Genomic DNA, 18,047 nt, shown 5'->3' with positions numbered 1-18,047 from the left:
GTTTCACACCAATGAGGATGCAGTTTATGACTCTTAGGAAAATATTATCCAAGGATTATGATTCCTTCTTTTCCAGAGGTTGAGAATTCTTGTTCCAAAGCCAACCTATTAAGCATCCTATCTGAGAGCCTGCAAATCTGGAAAATCCTGTTCTGGTTGATCCATTCACAGAAAACACCAGGAACCAGAGCTGCTTACACGTGGACCTTGTTCCCCCTTTCTGAGGGGGCACCCCAAAGCAGGGGCAGCCCCGACTCCTCCCCACTCCCCAGAGCTGCGGCCTCATGGGAGAAACCCCGTGCTTCCATGTGAAGTTTAGAAAGAGCTCACTGTCTGCCCTGGGACTCAGGGCACTGGGTTAAGGCCCATCATACCTAATGAAAAGGCAGAACACAGATTTTGATAGAAAAGTGGATAAACGTTCCCTTCTTCCATGACTTAAGAAAAAAATAGAAACATAATTCTGCCTTGAAGATTTGAACATTATTAGGGGCGTCTGGGTGGCTCAGTTGGTTAAGCGACTGCCTTCGGCTCAGATCATGATCCTGGAGTCCTGGGATCGAGTCCCACATCGGGCTCCTTGCTCAGCAGAGAGTCTGCTTCTCCCTCTGACCCTCCCCCCTCTCATGCTCTCTCTCTCTATCTCATTCTCTCTCTCAAATAAATAAATAAAATCTTAAAAAAAAAAAAAGATTTGAACATTATTAATAAATTATTACTAGGTCCTGACCCTCTGTTTGTCTGGTGTTCACCTACATTTCCACCTTGGATCAAAGCTGGCTTGGTGGGCAGCAACAGATGCCAATGCTTCCAAGCCAAGGAAAGCGGTCCCCGGGGAGCCCAGAGCACTGAGCCAGGGAAACTGAGCCTCACTGACGGGAATGTGCAAGCCAGCCCTGAAGCCACCAGGCCTCTCCTCTGGCCTTCATTCTGCACGCCCACTGCATGGGCCAGCTTCTTCTGCCTGCTAGCAGCTCAAGCTCCCTCTTAGCTCCGGCTCAGGCGTGACTGGCACCTGCAGCTCTGACCCTGGCCTTCATGTTCCACTAATTGCAAACTCTAGGTTCTGGGCTTCTTGCTTCCCATCTCAAGAGAGAACTGAACAGGCTCACTGGAGTCTGTGGAATAGTCCACCAGGTTAGGTGCCTGCTCCCGATCCAATCCAGTACAGAAGAGGGTGACGGCAACACTACATGGTCTATTAGTGGCCACCCAGGCCTCTGTACCTGGCCCGTGGGCAATTCCAAATAAGGGGGTGTGGCTGGCAAGGTGCTCCCGAACACGTGTGCTACCTAGTTTAGTAAGGTAGGTTTTATTCTTCTTATTTTACACATGAAGGAAAGGGCTAAAAAAAGAAAATATGCCCACAGTCACACAATTAGCAAGTGCAGAATTGAAATTAGAATTTAGGTCAGTGTATGTGTTATCTATTGCTGTGTAAAAAAGTAGCCCCAAACTTGATGGCTTAAAAAAAAAACCATTTTGTTTGTCCACAGTTCCCGGGTTGGGGGGGCAGGGCTCAGCGAGAAGGCCTGTGTCTGTCCCACGGGGTGTTACTTGGCTTCTCGCAGGCGGCTGCAGGCTCATCTGGGAGATCTGAGATGGCCACATGCGTATGTCTGCCCTCAGCCGGGTCTGCTCTGCTTGTGGACCTTCATTCTCAGTGGCCTCTCTTCTCCCCTGGAGGCTCATTCTCCAGGATCTCTCTGCCTCATGAGGTTTCTCCAACAGGATAGAGGGACTTTTTGTGGCACTCAGGGCTCCAAGAGAGTGAAAATGGAAACCAAAGGGAGGCTAAAGCCTAGCGAGCTTCGGATGTGAACTAACATGGCTTCTTCTACCTCTGTCGGTCAGTGCAGTACCAAGGGCTGTCCCCGACTCCAGGGAAGGGGCAGTGGACTCCACCTTGGGAGAAGAGGAGAGACAAAATCAGATGTCAAAAGGCCTCAGGACAGGCCAGGATGTTGGTGGCCATCATGGAAACCTTCCACAGAACCCCAAACCCGTGCACTTCGTACAACGCCAAGCACCCCAGGGCCTTTACGGCTGCCAGTGTTCTGATGCCATCAGAACCTCTTCCAGAGACAGCTTGTATCCAAGCCAGTGGCACGGGGCTGAAGGTGACACCTCCACTTCAGTTATTTAGCAAGCTTGGAGTCCTCAGTCGGCCTGGGGCTCAGCCAGACGACCAGAAGGTGCAAGTGAGTCAGACCTGGCCCCTGCTTTCCCAGAATTGCTGTCTCCTGAGAGGAGAAGACCTTGTACTCCGAGGAACTGAGTAATGTCCTGTCCCCTCTGGAGAACAGTGAGAACATCTGAAAGCTCACAGGCTGCCAATTAATCGAGGTCTATTAAGTACCTTATTTTTCTAGGCATTCTGTCAGACTGGGCTACTCAGTGGCCTTAGAAAATAAAACCTTAAACTGGGAAGTTATTAAATTCATATTTTTTTTAAATGTGAAGTGATTAAAAGCAAATCCCCTCCACCTTTCGAGTTGGAAACATCCAGAAACAGAGATGAGCAGCAGCAGTAGGAGACCGTAGGGTGCGTCCCATTTGTCAACGGCAGATGCCAAAACCCAAACACAAAGAAACTCAGGAGGAATCCAGGCCGCCTCAAGAGCGGCAGGTGGTGGGAGCCGGTCCAGGGATTGCAAAGCTCCCAGGGCCCTTACTCTGCTAAACCTGAACGTAGCCACTTGGTGAGAGCAGCGCTAACACGGCCACGCCTCCCACCTCGGTGGAGGAGCGCTCCCATCCTCCATCCGTGGTCTACGATGTAGCCCTCAGACTCCAGGACAGACCATGTCCATGAAAACCCCGTGCTTTCCCGAGCCTACCTGCTGCTTTCCCAGGCGAGCCCTGCCACCCATCCCCAAGCTGGCTCTGCACACCTGCATCCAGCACCAAGGCCCTTCCTCATGCGCTTCCGGGGTGGCTTAGCACGGGGCTCTCCCAGAAATGCAGAAATACGGAGCTATTGCTCCTGGGCAACTCACAACCAAGCCCAAGACCGAAATATCAACTTCTATGTGGAAACCGAACAGTATCTAGAAGCTCACCATTGATCAACCAGTAGTTTGTAGTTCCTTTTAAATTTTGGAACCTGCCGTTTTCTCCTGTGTGTGAACGCACTGTGCTTTCAGAGATTCTTGTAGGTGGTAAATCATACCCGGAGGTTCAGGCTTTCCCTGTCTATGACTTGCAAAGGTGCATGAAGGGCTGATTCGTGCGCTGCCACCAAAAATACAATAAATAAGTAATTTGCACCACCAGTGGTGTGGAAGCCAGGCTGGAGGAGTGAAGATGGGATCTCAACGCCTTTGGGGCTTGAAGATCTTATCTGATGCTGATGGCTTTTCCCAAAGCACTTTGTAATTCATACCTGGGATGTTTTATATTAGGAAGTTGGCTTTGCCAAAGGCCCACGGGTCTAATTACCCAACACTGGACGTGCCTGGGGCAGGGGAGCCTGGGAACAAGGAAAGGCAGAGGGTGAGTTAATTTAGGGCTCTGAGCAGGATTTCTGTAAGGGCCGCTGGCACAGTTGTTCCTTTCTCCCCCAAATCGATCAGAATTAAGATTTTTGTTCATAACGGAATAAAGGTGAGCTAGCACTGTCTGGTGTCTGACCAGCCTGAGCACCCTTCATCCTTGTGTCTTCTCCCAGCCCTGCTCTGTCTCCCCTTACCTCCCTTCGCTTCACTCACCTTCTAAATTTCATCGCCCCCACCCCTTTAGCTTGGATTTCCCTCAGGATATAAGTGAACTCTCTATAGGACAACAGCTGGAAGGCTTTTCTTCATGACACTTCAAGCGTGGTGCCCAGGAGGCCTGTTACTTAAAGCTCCAGAAGCTGATAAGGGCCTCCTGAGCTCTGAAAGCAGCTTGAACATAGCTCAGAATAGCCTTCCTGCGATATTTTCCGGCCCCAAGTCAGCTGCCTCTCCTGGGAGATTCAAGTTGCAAGTGTGAGTAAGAAGCAAAGATTCCATTCTAAGTCATGCTGCTCTCACTGAGGACATTCCTGGGCCCGACCTTCTAAAGGTAGAATGCTTTTCCAGTGACAAGCACATCCGAACAGACGGCCAAACGAAGCTGGTAAATCTTAGGGAACTAAAAATTATTGGAGTCCAAAAAAAAAAGATGCTACCCAAAATAGCTCCAATGTTTTCTTCTTCAGTTCTTTCACAGTCATGATCCTGCACAGATGATAAAGTCCATCCCTAATGCATCTCGAGTGGTGCTCCTGGATGGGAAGTCAGCTGACGATGAACTTCACAGGCACGCAGTCCCAAACCGGAAATTGAAAATCCCCATGGTGTTTCAGATAAAAGGTCAAACAAATATAAGCTTCCTCCAGGGCCATAGGTCAGGTGTGGGACTTTGAGCACAAGTCTCCCCAGATGCCCTTCTTGAGTCAATTCTGATCCTCAGGGACGAGGGAGGAACATCGGAACAGAAGCCCACCACCTGTGGCGGTGCATTGAGTCTGCTTCATCACCGCCCCAGGGGAGGGGCTAGGAGGATCCTGTCCCTGATTCAGAATAGTCATGGGAAGTATTGACCTTTGGGGGGACCAGAAGGAGATTTAGTAGGAAGTTTTGAACGTGAATTCTTCACAGTTCTCAGGTTGATGGGACTGGAGGTCTGAACTTGTGCTCAGAGGGCAAGGTAAGCATCTGTACCGAGACTCTGGGCAGCCCCAGGGATGGCACCGCCCCCTTACTCAACTGGAGCCCTCTCCGCTCCTCTATCTGGAAGTGGGAAGGGCAAAGAAGCTTAGAACTCAGGATTGGTGCCCCAGAAGTTAATCAATTTTTAAGAAAAATCTCCATTTGCCTTCTATGGCCACAGGACGTCCTCCTTTTTCCCCACCTATGTCCCTGCCCTGTCTCCAATACTGAGAGAGATTCTTCCTTCAGGTGGGCTCTGCGGCAGTTCTAATGCACGGCCTCAAATGCTTTGACATTCTTTCCACAGAAGGTGAGGCCTCTCTCCCCGGGGCTGTGGCAGCTCTGTGACTGCCTGACTGATGGAAGATGCTGGAAGTGGTCTCCAAGGCTGGGTGTAGAAGGACTCATTTACCAGAACACACACTCTTAGAGCTCTGACCCTCCAAGTCACAAGCCCGACCACCCTGGAGCCACCGTGCTTGGAGACACTCTAATGGGGAACCCCTTGAGCCCAGTTTTCATGGCATCCCAGAACTAACTCAGGCACCAGACATGTGTGTGGAGAAGGCTCCAAAGGACCCCAGAGCCAGTTACTTGAGTCCCCTCGGACATTCTGGTCTTTCCAGCTGAGGTTCAGACACCGTGGAGCAGAGACCAGTCTCCACAGTGTGCCACATTTAAATTTCAGCTGCACAGAATCCATAAGCATAATAAAATGCTTCTTCTTCTATGCCACGAGGCTGTGGGATACTTTGTTACACAGCACTAGGTAACTGGGGCATAATCTAAGCTGCTTCTGTCATCCCATCTCTCATAGGGGCTCATACACTTCTGTGGTTCAACCCACAACATGTGTCTTTCATGTTTCATGTTTTTTACAGCTAGGTGCTATACTGTGAGGGGTTGGTGGAAAGGGGGTGAAAGTCCCCATCGCAGAGCTCAAGGGACATCCAATGGGTTGGAGAGACACTCCTCCCCAACCAGGAGCTCCTTCCTGCATGTTAACAAGTGGAGACTGTGCTTCAGGAGGTCCTGCAACCCCACCCTGTGGAGCGAGGTCTTCTCCCGCCCCTGATCACATGACAGCAGGAGGCACTGATCACTTCACGTTCTGGGCAGGTGCACTCCAAGGGGGCAAAATTCAGCCAGAATACAATGTGATTTGTGTCTCCTGAAGTTTGAAAGCTCTGTCCCCAGCAAGTGCCACAAGGGGCCTGGGGTCTTCCAAAAGCTCTCAAGAAATAATTCTAATGGCTCAGTACACAGCCCCTTCCCAGGTAACAAAGACTGACTAATTATGGGGAAGAGGGAAAATAAGTGCTTAAAAGAGGCAGGAAAAAGCACCACTGTAGGCACTCCTGGCGGCACATGAAACAAACAAAGATCATATTTATGAGTCATGACACCACAGCAGAAAACTCTGCAGGTCCCTCCTCAGGTCACCTGGTCTACCCACGGTCCTGTCCCCTGGCACCTGCCCTGCTTGGAGACAAACCCCGGGACACCGAGGACACAAGGAATCCAGACAACCAGACACTCACGCAGGAGTTAAAGACCGAATTCCAAGGGCTGGCTTTCTCTGGCCAACAATGACTTCACATTCTTGGGAATAAACTATTGACCAGATGCATGAAGAGAAGATTCATGTGCAAAAACAAGCACAGGGACAAAGCTAGGATTCCGAACCCAGAAAGTCTTTCACAGGCATGTCTACCCTGTGGGGCCCAGTTCCCAAGCCCTGTTCCCCAAAGCCCGTTGAAGAGCAGGACTACACCTGCCTGTGTGTGTGGGGGGGGGATTCAGCCCCAAAGACAGTGTGTCTTCAGCAGATAACTTCCAGGAAGATAATACCTTTGGGTTCTACTTACTTGGGAGTCCAACTCAAATATGATCACTGTCTGGAAAACTAGCTTTTTCCACCCTGGCAAATATCCTTTCTATCTATTTTAAATTTAAAAGAAAGAAATGTCCTAGAATGTTTAGAAAATGTAACTCCATATTCCCTTCCATGGGAAGCAAACCTGAAACATTTTGATTCTACATCTTGCATTGGCAGCTGTTGGCTACAGAAAAAGAACCTGAGGCAGCAGTGAAGGGAGAAGCTGGTGAAAGCCAAGGTGCTTACGAGCCACAATTGGGATTTCCAACAGTGAGCTTTAGGGGGCAGCATTGTGTCTGGCCCCTTTGATCCATAGCATTATGATACCTGGCACTGAGGAGGGATTCCAGTAAGGATATGATGAGTGAATGAACTAATGGATGGATAAATAAAAAGCAAATGAATCAATGAGTGAATGAAGAGCAAAAAATGAGTGAGTGAGTTTGCACATACACCGTGCATGCAGAGGGGAGATGGTCCTTGCTGGTACCTTCTCTCCTACAAGGATCTGAACTCAAGCCAAGGCCTCTTTCCTGACCTCCATGCCTGCACCTCCAAACATATTCTGACCATAGCTCATTGGATGACCTGTCATGACTTTCATGCTAAAGCCAAGTGCATCAATATATCATTACCAAGTCCAGCTCCCTGCCCCTACAATGTCACTATTTTCTGGTGAAGCCACCACCCCTTTTAATAATTACTCAGTGAAGGGGCGCCTGGGTGGCTCCGTCGTTAAGCGTCTGCCTTTGGCTCAGGTCATGATCCCAGGGTCCTGGGATCGAGCCCCGCATCGGGCTCCCTGCTCAGTGGGAAGCCTGCTTCTCTCTCTCTGCTCCTCCTGCTTGTGTTCCCTCTCTCACTGTGTCTCTCTCTGTCAAACAAATAAAATCTTTTAAAAAAAATAATTACTTAGTGAAAAATCTTAGACTCCCCTCTACCTCCCACCACCCCTGAACTTCCACATCTAGTCAGATACCCAGGTCTCTTGGTCATTTTTTCAAAATATCTCCTGTTCTGTCCCTTCCTCTCCATGCCTCTGTCATGATCCTGTCTCTGGCATTCACACTGCACAGGTGCACTCCTGCTCTGCACGAGCTTTGTAGTTGGGATCCCACCCCCAGTGGCTTCCACTCCTGTTCTTTACCCATGGAATAAGAGCCAAACACATGAGCCAGATATTCAATGTTCTTCAAGTTCCTGTGCTAACTTATCTTTCTGATCAACTTCTTTGTCCTGATCCTATCCTTACAAATTTGCCCATTCCACCAATTGCCTGTAAATGGCACCATTTCCCTTCCCTATCTCTTGAAATAAAATCCACACTTCAACACTCAGCTCAATCCTTGCCTCCCTTATGGAATCGTTTGACTAGTACACTGGAAGGAGTCCCTCCTATAAGAAACCTGACCCCAAAATACCCTCCCTCCCTGACCCAAAATACTCTCCTTTGCAGTCCTCCACATCACCTCATCTTTGAGCTTTGGGCCCTCTGTGTTCACTGTGACGGTATCATTTGGTCAATCCTAGCTTAGGTCTTCTCTCTCCTGAGATGCTGGCACCAGCCATAGTCATTGGCATTTTGTCTTTGGTTGGTTCTTGTCTTATGACCACAGATGTCCCAGTTTTCACACTCCTTAGGGGTGTGCCCTTTATGAGGTCACTTACCACATTGCATTAAAATGATCTGTTTCTCCTCCAATTTGATTAGAAGCTTTTAGAGTACCATGATTCTGTTATTCATCTTTTTTTATCACCAGCACCTAGCAACTGAGCAAATCACATTTGTGAATTAATAATCATAGTGATAAGTACAGCTACCATTTGTTGTTTACCCATTATGTACAACACTGGACAGAGAAGGTGCCCACTCATCCCCACAACCCACTGAAATTTATGTGTCATTCTCTCCATTTTACAGACGAGAGACTCAGTTTAAATATCCTGCCCAAGGTGAAGGTGAAGGTGGGATTCCAATCCAAGCTGTTTAAGATTACAATCCATACTGTTTTCCTCTGTGCACTTGTTTCCTTCATGCACAAAGAACCCCAGCATTATTACACTCAAGCAGAGGCACAGAAACGCGTAAGTGCTGATTACACCCACCAACACACTGTGATTTGAAGGCCACAGGAAAGAATGGTTAGGTGCCATTGTTCTACAGATTCGTGCACTTGAACTGAAAGAAGGTATTACCAACCGGAGGGTGATATGGTTAACTAATACATAGGTAGGATTTATTGGATGTCTTTAATATTCACTGCCATCTGGTGATAAGAAAGACAATGATAGGGATAAATTTCACCTCCTTTAAACTTGATCCAAAGGTTCAACTTATACCCAGACAGCTGTATGTGTATATCAACTTACTAATCCACAGTGTGCTATTATCTTAATCCATTTTGAATTGGATGTCCATCTCCAAATAGATTATTAGCTTCTTTGTTCATACATAAATCTTTAGGGAAAATACTTAGCTGGCTCCAGTTATATCCGATTTAGTTTCATATACCTATTATCAAAGAGTACATGAGAAACAAAGTCAAGGCCAGAAAATACAAAGAAAAATTAATATAAAGATAAATGTGAAGAAAAGCTTTAAATAGCCAGTTTTGATATACATTTTCAGACAAATGTCTATTCCAAAACAGTTGAAGTTTTCTTAACCAATAGCAAAAAAAAGTGGCTATTGAATAATTTAGTTCTTGTATACATTTTGGCCCTCTTCATATTCTAAAATACACTTAAGAAAAATGTGGTTTATTTTACTGGATTAACTTATCGGATAAGTGATTTCATAATGTTTATAAAACATATGCTTAAAAACCTATCTGTTTCCACCAGTTTTAAGCACACTATCTTGCTATTGCCAAGAATTTTGTATAAGTTTCTAATTTGTTCAACCAGAAGTGACAGAAACCATTACTTTTTTTATATGCAAAGAGCAGAACTTTAAAGGCTCTTGCCTGTATAAAGAAATAATGAAGGAAACATTATAAGGAAGAATTGAATCATTTTGTACATATGGTGCTTGATCATGAAAATACATTAGATGCAGAGATAATGGGGAAAATATTGAACATTTCCCCTTATGCTGTGGTCTAAGCTAAATTTGGGCAGCTTGGCCCCTACACCTGCCACTTTAAATGAAGTCAAGATCCACTTGTACCCAGAGTAGGTACCTGCAGGTCAGCATCACTTTTCAGCCCTAAAAGATGTTCAAATCATGAAACCCTTCATGACTTCATTACCATTCTATTTGATGCGTGGGTAGATTTGGGCGCTGGAGTAAATACTCCCCCTAAGATTCCTACTAATCTGGCAGTGCTATGATTTACCCAGCCAAAACTCCTGGGCCCGCAAACAGGAATGAACGATGAATTTATGCCTTGCCATGAACAGGGGCTCTGTAGCAAGTGTTGATATGAATGCTGTACACTTGTCTGGAGGCTCGCCTGTTTTCCAAGGACTCCCAGAGGTGTCACTCCTAGAAATAAATGGCTGGGTGCTGAAACGGAAGCCTCTGTATTAGTGGGGCCAGTCTGGTCTGGGCCCTGCAACCAAGTGTGCCAGCAATTCAGGTGAAACTCCAAAGAGAACAAAAGGGACCATGGTTTCCAAAGCAGGGAAAGAAAAAAGACAGGAGGGAGACTTTTCAGCGGCCTTAACTTCGGAAATAAATTCTAAGGGTCAGAAGAAAACCAAGTGTTTTTTTTTTCTCCTGGCTCAGACGATGTGAAGGTGGGTAAAGAAGCCCAAACGCAGAGCACCTGAGTGGCGAGGCTGTCCCCGTGGGAAGGCGGCTCCCTGCTGGAGATGCTCCCTGCCTAGGACACCACCTGCCCTCTATCGGCTCCCACTGAGCAAGTCTACGACTGGCAGGGAACTGCCCGAGATAGGCAAGCACCCTGGGCCACCAACGGTGTTTACGCTGCGTGTAAAATGTGGACCACTGGGCAAACAGAACCATTCATTAATCTTTCAAATTATGTTAATTGCAAAAATGGAGACAGATCTCAGGCGGAGAGAAGAGGCCGCCACCTTCCCGGGCTGACTGCTCAGACTGGGGCCCGTGGGAGTTTCTCTCGGAATCTAACACTGCAGACCTGTTTGCAGTGGGCAGCGTGCTCTGGGAGATCAGGGAAGTGGGATGTGCTACTCAGAGTTCCTGTGTGTGATGCTTGGCCCGGGGCGTCGTGGAGCTCCTGTGTTGATCCTGTTGTCTAATCAAATCAATACTGACTTTGAGAGGGGGAGAAATGCATTTTTATTATGGAAAATTCTGAGCATAGAGAAGAACAGGGAAAAAATGTTCGGGAGCCCTCATTTCTCCATTATCCGGTTTTAACAATTTTCCCAATATTTTGCTGGTCTTCCTTTGCTTTTCCCACACCTTTCTCTCTCTCCCTCCCTCTCTCTCTCCTCTCTCTCTCCCCTTCTCTCTCTCTCTCTCTCTCTCTCTCCTTCTCTCTCTCTCCCCTTCTCTCTCTCCCCCCTTCTCTCTCTCCCCTTCTCTCTCTCCCTCTCTCTCTCTCTCCTCTCTCTGTCTCTCTCTCTCACACACACACCTTTTTCTGGACTATGTGAAAGCATATCTCAGATTATCATGTCATTTTGCTATAAATACTTCAGAAGGCATCCCTAACTGATAGCATTTTTTTCACATGATCACCATAACAGTATAAGACCTAACAAATTTTAACAAGGATTCCTTATAACCAGTTAGTATCCCTTTGATATTCAAATTCCCCCAATTGTTTCATAGATGTCTTTTTTACAGTTAATATGTTGGAATGAGGATCCACACTAGACCCCATGCTGCTACTGTTGTTATGTCTAATCCAGCCACTTCTTTTTTTTTTTTTTTTTTTTGGTGAAAAATGGTCGTTTATTAAAGCATGGGTGTTGGCTCAAGTAAGGAAAAGGGAGGTTTCAAAAGACCTTTCATATGCTAAAGAGGATTGATACCAGATACCAGCACCATTGTCAGGTTGTTTCTCCCCCAGCAAGGTATTAACATTAAAACAGTCGGGAGATTCCTGGAAGAATGTCACACACGTCCCACCCAGAGTTGGGGGGGGGGGGGAGGTGGGAGAGGTTGTGCTTATGCTTTGTCTTCAGCTAGCCCCTTCTGCCCCCTCATTTCCTCCCTGAGCAATTTTGACCCTTAAATCTAAGGTTGTTGAAGGCAGAAGGTCTCATTTTCTGTAACGTCCTCCTGCTGAATAGGGGTGTAGAGATGTCCCTACCTAGGGGAGTTACGAAAGGGGAGGCAGCTGAATCTAAGGCTGACAGGAAGTCAGGAAGTATCTCTGTGGGTGGTAAGAATCATCTGTTGATGTGAAGTCATCGTAGGGATGGAGTCTCACACTAAGGGGAGAGATACTGGTGGGGAAATCTGGAGTGGGTGGTGTTAAGTCCAGGGGGTGCTCTTCTTTGATGGGGTATTGGAATATAGGTGAAATTCAGTGGGGTGAGTTCCAGAGCCGACGACCAAGAAAGGATTCTTGAGACATCTTTGGTGCAAAAGGATGGTTTATTAAAGCACAGGGACCGGACCCGTGAGCAGAAAGAGCTGCTGCCTAATCCAGCCACTTCTTACAGTTGTTCTTTCCCTGTGAGTTCTCGAAGTCCCAGCATTTTTTTTTATTCTTTGTTTAAATTCAGTTTAGTTAACATTTACTGTATTATTAGTTTCAGGGGTAGAATTTAATCATTCCTCATATTCATATAACACCCAGTGTTCATTACATCACGTGCCCTCCTTAATGCCCATCCCCTAGTTACCCCATCCCCCCCACCTCCCCTCCAGCAACCCTCAGTTTGTTTCCTAGAGTTCAGTGTCTCTTATGGTTTCCCTCCCTCTCTATTTTCATCTTATTTTATTTTTCTTTCCCTTACGTTCATCTGTTTTGTTTCTGAAATTCCACCTATGAGTGAAATCATATGGTGTGTCTTTCTCTTAACTGACTTATTTCGCTTAGCATAATACCCTCTAGTTCCAACTACGTTGTTGCAAATGGCAAGATTTCATTCTTTTTTGATGGCTGAGTAATATTCCATTATATATATATATATATATATATATATCTTCTTTAACCATTCATCTGTTGATGGACATCTGGGCTCTTTCCATAGTTTGGCTATTGTGGACATTGCTGCAATAAACATTGGGGTGCACGTGCCCCTTCAGATCACTATGTTTGTATCCTTTGGATAAATACCCAGTAGTGCAATTGCTGGGTCATAGCATAGCTCTCTTTTCAACTTTCTGAGGAACATCCATACTGTTTTCCACAGTGGCTGCACCAGCTTGCATTCCCACCAACAGTATAGGAGGGTTCCCCTTTCTCACATCCTTGCCAACATCTGTTGTTTCCTGACCTGTTAATTTTAGCCTTTCTGACTGGTGTGAGGTGGTTATGTCATTGAGGTTTTGATTTGTATTTCCCTGATGCTGAGTGATATTGAGCAATTTTTTCATGTGTCTGTTAGCCATTTGTATGTCTTCTTTAGAGAAATGTCTGTTCATGTCTTCTGCCCATTTCTTGACTAGATTTTTTTGTTTTTTGGGGTGTTGAGTTTGATATAGATTTTGTATATTAGCCCTTTTTCTGATAAAACATTTGCAAATATTTTCTCCAATTCTGTAGGTTGCCTCTTAGTTTTGTCGGCCATTTCCTTTGTTGTGCAAAACACTTTTGCTTTTGTTTCTCTTGCCTTTGGAGATGTGTCTAGCAAGAAGTTGCTGAGACTGAGGTCACAGAGGTTGCTGCCTGTGTTCTCCTCTAGGATTTTGATGGATTCTGAAGTCCCAGGGTTGAAACCAAAGGGCCAAGCAGCAGAGAGTGAGACGGGGTTCCCTGATTTAGCCCTGCCTGCTAAGGTCTGCCCCTTCCCCTAGGAAGCAGTTTCTGTCTACATTTCCTACTGTCACCACTGACATCACAGCAACAAAGTTGAGGAAAGTCACTTTCACTGAAGATCAACATTTGTCCCGTGGCCCACATGACCCTTTAGGCCTCTGAGCTATTTTTCAAAACAAGAAACAGAAGAAACCTCACCCTGACAAATGCCAAGAGGAGAGTTACTTGTATGTGGGGAGGTTCAAGGCATTTATCCAGCTCCTTTAAAATTTTATTTTCCCTTCACATCCAGATCCAGCCCAGGAATAATTTATCCTGAAGTTTTTAAAAAGTTTCCAATTAAAAACTCTTGGAAAGTAGCTGACCTATATTTACTGTAACCATATTTTCCAACTAAAATTCCAGACACATGGTCTGATAAGTATGTGTGCACTGCCCACACTATTTAAAAATAAAGTACATTGCTTTTTTTTTTCCTGCTTAAAAAAAAAGAATCCATGTTAATTTTAGAGATTAAAGAAAGGTCAAAGAAGAAACAAAATATCTGCAATCCCCATCCAGAAATAACCACTATTAACATTTGGATTCATATTTCTCTTCAGTTTTTGTCTCTAAAAAGAGGATAATTTTTTATCAAGTTGAGTAATACACTGTATTTTATATATAATATATATAATTATATATGTATTACATATAGTTTTGCATCCTGAATTTTCTAATTAAAGCTATGTCATAAAGATTTTCTCATGTCATTGAAGATTCTGTGTAAATCTTATTTGTAATCCTGTATAATAGTCTATCTTTGCAAATGTCATAATTATTTTTACCCACCACACGTCATTGAACATTTAAATTGCCACCAGTTTTTTGCTATTATTAAAAATACTGTAACAAAAATATTGTGTTAAACATTCATACATATATTTGTTCACCCTTCTGAAAACATCCATAGCATAGCCAAAAGCAGAAATTTTGTATCACAGGATAAAAACTCTTAAATAAATCTCTCCATAAAGACCACCAACTTTTTTTTTTTACAAAGACATTGTACTAACTTCCACTTAACACCTGTTTCTGAAGGCACCCATGAGAGAATATCTTACATTAGCACTGTTCCAGAAAATTTGGAAGGCTTTAAAAATACGTTTATCAAGCACTTATGTTCTAGACACTGTGCTAAGTGCTTTATATGTACTGTCATTTACTCTTTACAAAAGCGCCATGAGTAAGGACAAGACGCTCTGATGATTCCCATTTTTCACACACAGAAAACTTGGGTGACTAGCCCAACTTACACAATTCCTCATAAAGCTGAAAGTGCATGGTAAAACACAGTCAATGTAGGATGTTTGTTTTGGTTTTTACTCCAACCATTGTGCCATTCCAGAGGCTTCTACAACAAGGGTCCCAGCTGAGAGTGTGTGACAGAATCACTAACCCTCAGGAGAGGGCCTATTCCATCAAGTAACTGACATTGGGCTTAGATCCCCATGTGACGAGGTCGAGAACACCCCTGGTCAATGCCTTGCTCTACGTGATACTGGTGAGCTTGGAAATGAAAAAGAAAAAGGACTCTGTGGCAAGCCAGAAGGACTGACATGGTCATTTTTGAGCCTGTGTGAAACTCCAGGAGTCCCTCATGCAGAGGAATGGGATTTCATGGAAGGAAAGCAAAGTACTGCAGCCTCAGAAGCTTTACTACTGGGCACTCAGGACATTAAAATCCTGTTGAACCAAACATCATAACATAGAAAGATGACGTTCATCTGTTCTTCTTACATGAGTTAACATAGGCCTAGTCAGCTTATTTTGCACACTGTTCAATGCTGAGGGCATCAGTCATGGCTCAAGGGGTAAATGGGACCAAAAGCTGGTCCAAGCTCCATTGGCCAACAGGGGTGTCTATGAGCTGTATCTACCTCCCGTTGTGTCTGTGACCTGATAGGCTCCTCCTCCTCCCCACCTGCTTGCACAGCTGCAGCAACACTGGGTCCCTCCCGGCCCCTCTGAGGACTGCGCCCCAGCCTCAGGAACTTTGTGCTGGTTGTTCTCTTTGCCTGGAAGCTTTGCCCCATCTCCCTCTTCACGTCTTTCCCAAAGTATCTCCTTCTCAATGACCACTCTATGAACAATTATAATTCCCAATACTCCCCAACCAACCCCACAGCCCAGCAATGCCTTCCAGGGGGGACAGTGATTTTTGTTTATTTTGTTTGCTGATCTGTTCCAAGTGCCTAGGACATTCCTGGCAAATGTCTCTTAATAAATATTTGTTGAATTGAATGAAATCACTAAATGGGTGAACTGTGGAGATGACATTCTTGCTTCAGATATTTTCACAGTGAGAACACTAAAAGCCTGAGGGGAAAGTGACTTTATCCAAGGCCACTGGTAGGTGTTCTTTCCCCAAAGTGCCCTCGCTTCCATAACTGGCCTTGGAGTCCTCCAGCTCAGCCCAAATAAAACCCTCCCACAACGAGGCCAATCCAGAGAGGCCCAGATCCAGTCAAAGCAATCAACGAAAGGTATGAAAGATGACTAAGCATCACCCTTCTAGGGAGTAGGCTTCACAAGAATCTCCAGTTGAGGGAAAATCTCTTTCTGGACAGCAAGCAGGCTACAGACCCTCTCCTTTCCAGCCCTCTCTAGAGCAACTGTCTAACAACAACAAAGCCACCAGGAAACCAAGTTCCCCGAGTCCATCTTGTGTAATAGCTCAAGTCCTCCATGACTCATCCCTTCTCTTTTGCAAGTAACTGGACCCTGTAAGAAATCATTCCCAGCAATGGGACAAAGCGAACTGCTCTAGGGGATATTCAAACTACAGCTCATTACAAATGCCCGATATCATAAACACTTCTCTGAAATATTTCCCTCTTCCCTCACAAGCATGTGCAGAGAGCAAACACAGACAATACATACTTTTGGAGCAGATTTCTTTTTTCCATGATCTCTGCTCTCTTTTAATGGGCAATTTGTTGTATATGTTAGCTTAAAGTAAAATTAAATTCTGGCAGTGATGATAAAAATTAAGAAGCCCAAATGTAAAAGCTATCTCTTAATAAGCATGTATTTGGGGATTTCAGATACAAGGTCCACAGACCCTTGAGATCCTTATACAGAATTCAGTGGTCTGTGAATTAGTGTGCTAAAAGTTGTATACAAACTTTTGTGGATATATGAAGATACGTGCATTTGTTGATGATCTCTCATAGGATTCTCAAGGGGATGTTCCTCCCAAATTACTGAGAACCGCTGATTTTGACCCACTCAAATGGGTGATAATCAAACTTAACTGCATAGTGTGTGATGCAAAACTTCTGATAAGTAATTATATTTGCAACATTAATGCTTTCTCTTTTAGGGGGTGCCATTATCAAGACATAATGTCCTAGCTAAATAAACACTTAGTTTGGAAACATTAACAGAGTGTAATAAATTAATTTCCTTATTATTATGCCTTGCTGGTGATAAAATTTTCAGTCTGGTCTCTAACCATATCTCCCTCTTTCTCTCTCACAGCTAACCTTGTGCAAAACACACTTCACAAAGTAAATATTTTGAGCCACATTTTTCAGATTAAGAACCTGAAACTCAGAGAGAATTAGCTTTCAGGCCTCTTGGCTGGTAAATAGAGGAGCCAAGATTTTAACACAGGCCTGCTGGATCCTGAAGCTTGTGGGTTTTCCAACAAGGCAAACCACTATCTTGAAATTTATATTATATTTCCTGACATCAGGATTTTCAGTTCAAGTTTTTCCTTTAATGGTGGGTGGTTAAACTGGAATATTTTATACCAGTAATTATATTTACCAACTGTTTTCATGAAAGACCTTTAAATATTGGTAGTTCTGACATGGTGAAAGTCATCATAACGTGTTTTCCCTAATTCTGGCTCTCAAATATTGCTGTAACTCAGTTCAGAACTCCCCAAGAATCCTCCCCTTGCAGCCAAAGGAAGCAGCCTAATGCACATATGAGAACTTCCCTGAGGCCAGTGTGTAATTACCTGTTACCTCTTTCACGAGTTGGGAGCCATGCCACCAGTCCCTCCCCAGGATGTGTGGGCGCAACAAGAATTAGGACCTAACTCTCCTCAGTGGCAAATGGCATTTAAAGTAAGTATCCGAATGCACATGTGTGCAGCAATATGAAGGTTCCCTACAAGAACATTATTTGAAAAGGAAAGGAGACATTATTTATAGCTTTAAAACGGAAAGTGTTCAAAATGGGAAAATAAAGAACTTCTCTCCACACTACTGATGCGTTTTTTGGTGTCTATCTTTAGTGCACATCCACGGGTCTTTGTGAGGCCCCATGGTAATCCCTCATGATTCATGAACTACAAGTCACCGTCACAATTTCCAAGTAGTTGGGAAGCTTTTAATCCCCAGAAGTAGCGATTTTCTCATTTAGCAAGAGATGGAAGGAAGTGGGAAAGTTTGGCTGAGGGCAGAAGTCTAAGAATGTCCCAGCATACACAGGCTCCAGAGAAGTCTGCCTGACGGGATGTTGGAAAGCATGGCTTGCTCTACCTCAGCCAATCACAGTTTCCAACGTAGCTTCCAAAAATCTATCCTGTGTGTTTTCTGGCAGATCCACTTCTAAGTTATTGGATTCTAGCAC

The sequence above is a fragment of the Phoca vitulina genome, unplaced genomic scaffold (genome assembly GCF_004348235.1).
Source record: "Phoca vitulina isolate PV1807 unplaced genomic scaffold, GSC_HSeal_1.0 scaffold9, whole genome shotgun sequence".
NCBI classification, from domain to species: Eukaryota; Metazoa; Chordata; class Mammalia; order Carnivora; family Phocidae; genus Phoca; species Phoca vitulina.
This window is presented reverse-complemented; position numbering follows the sequence as displayed.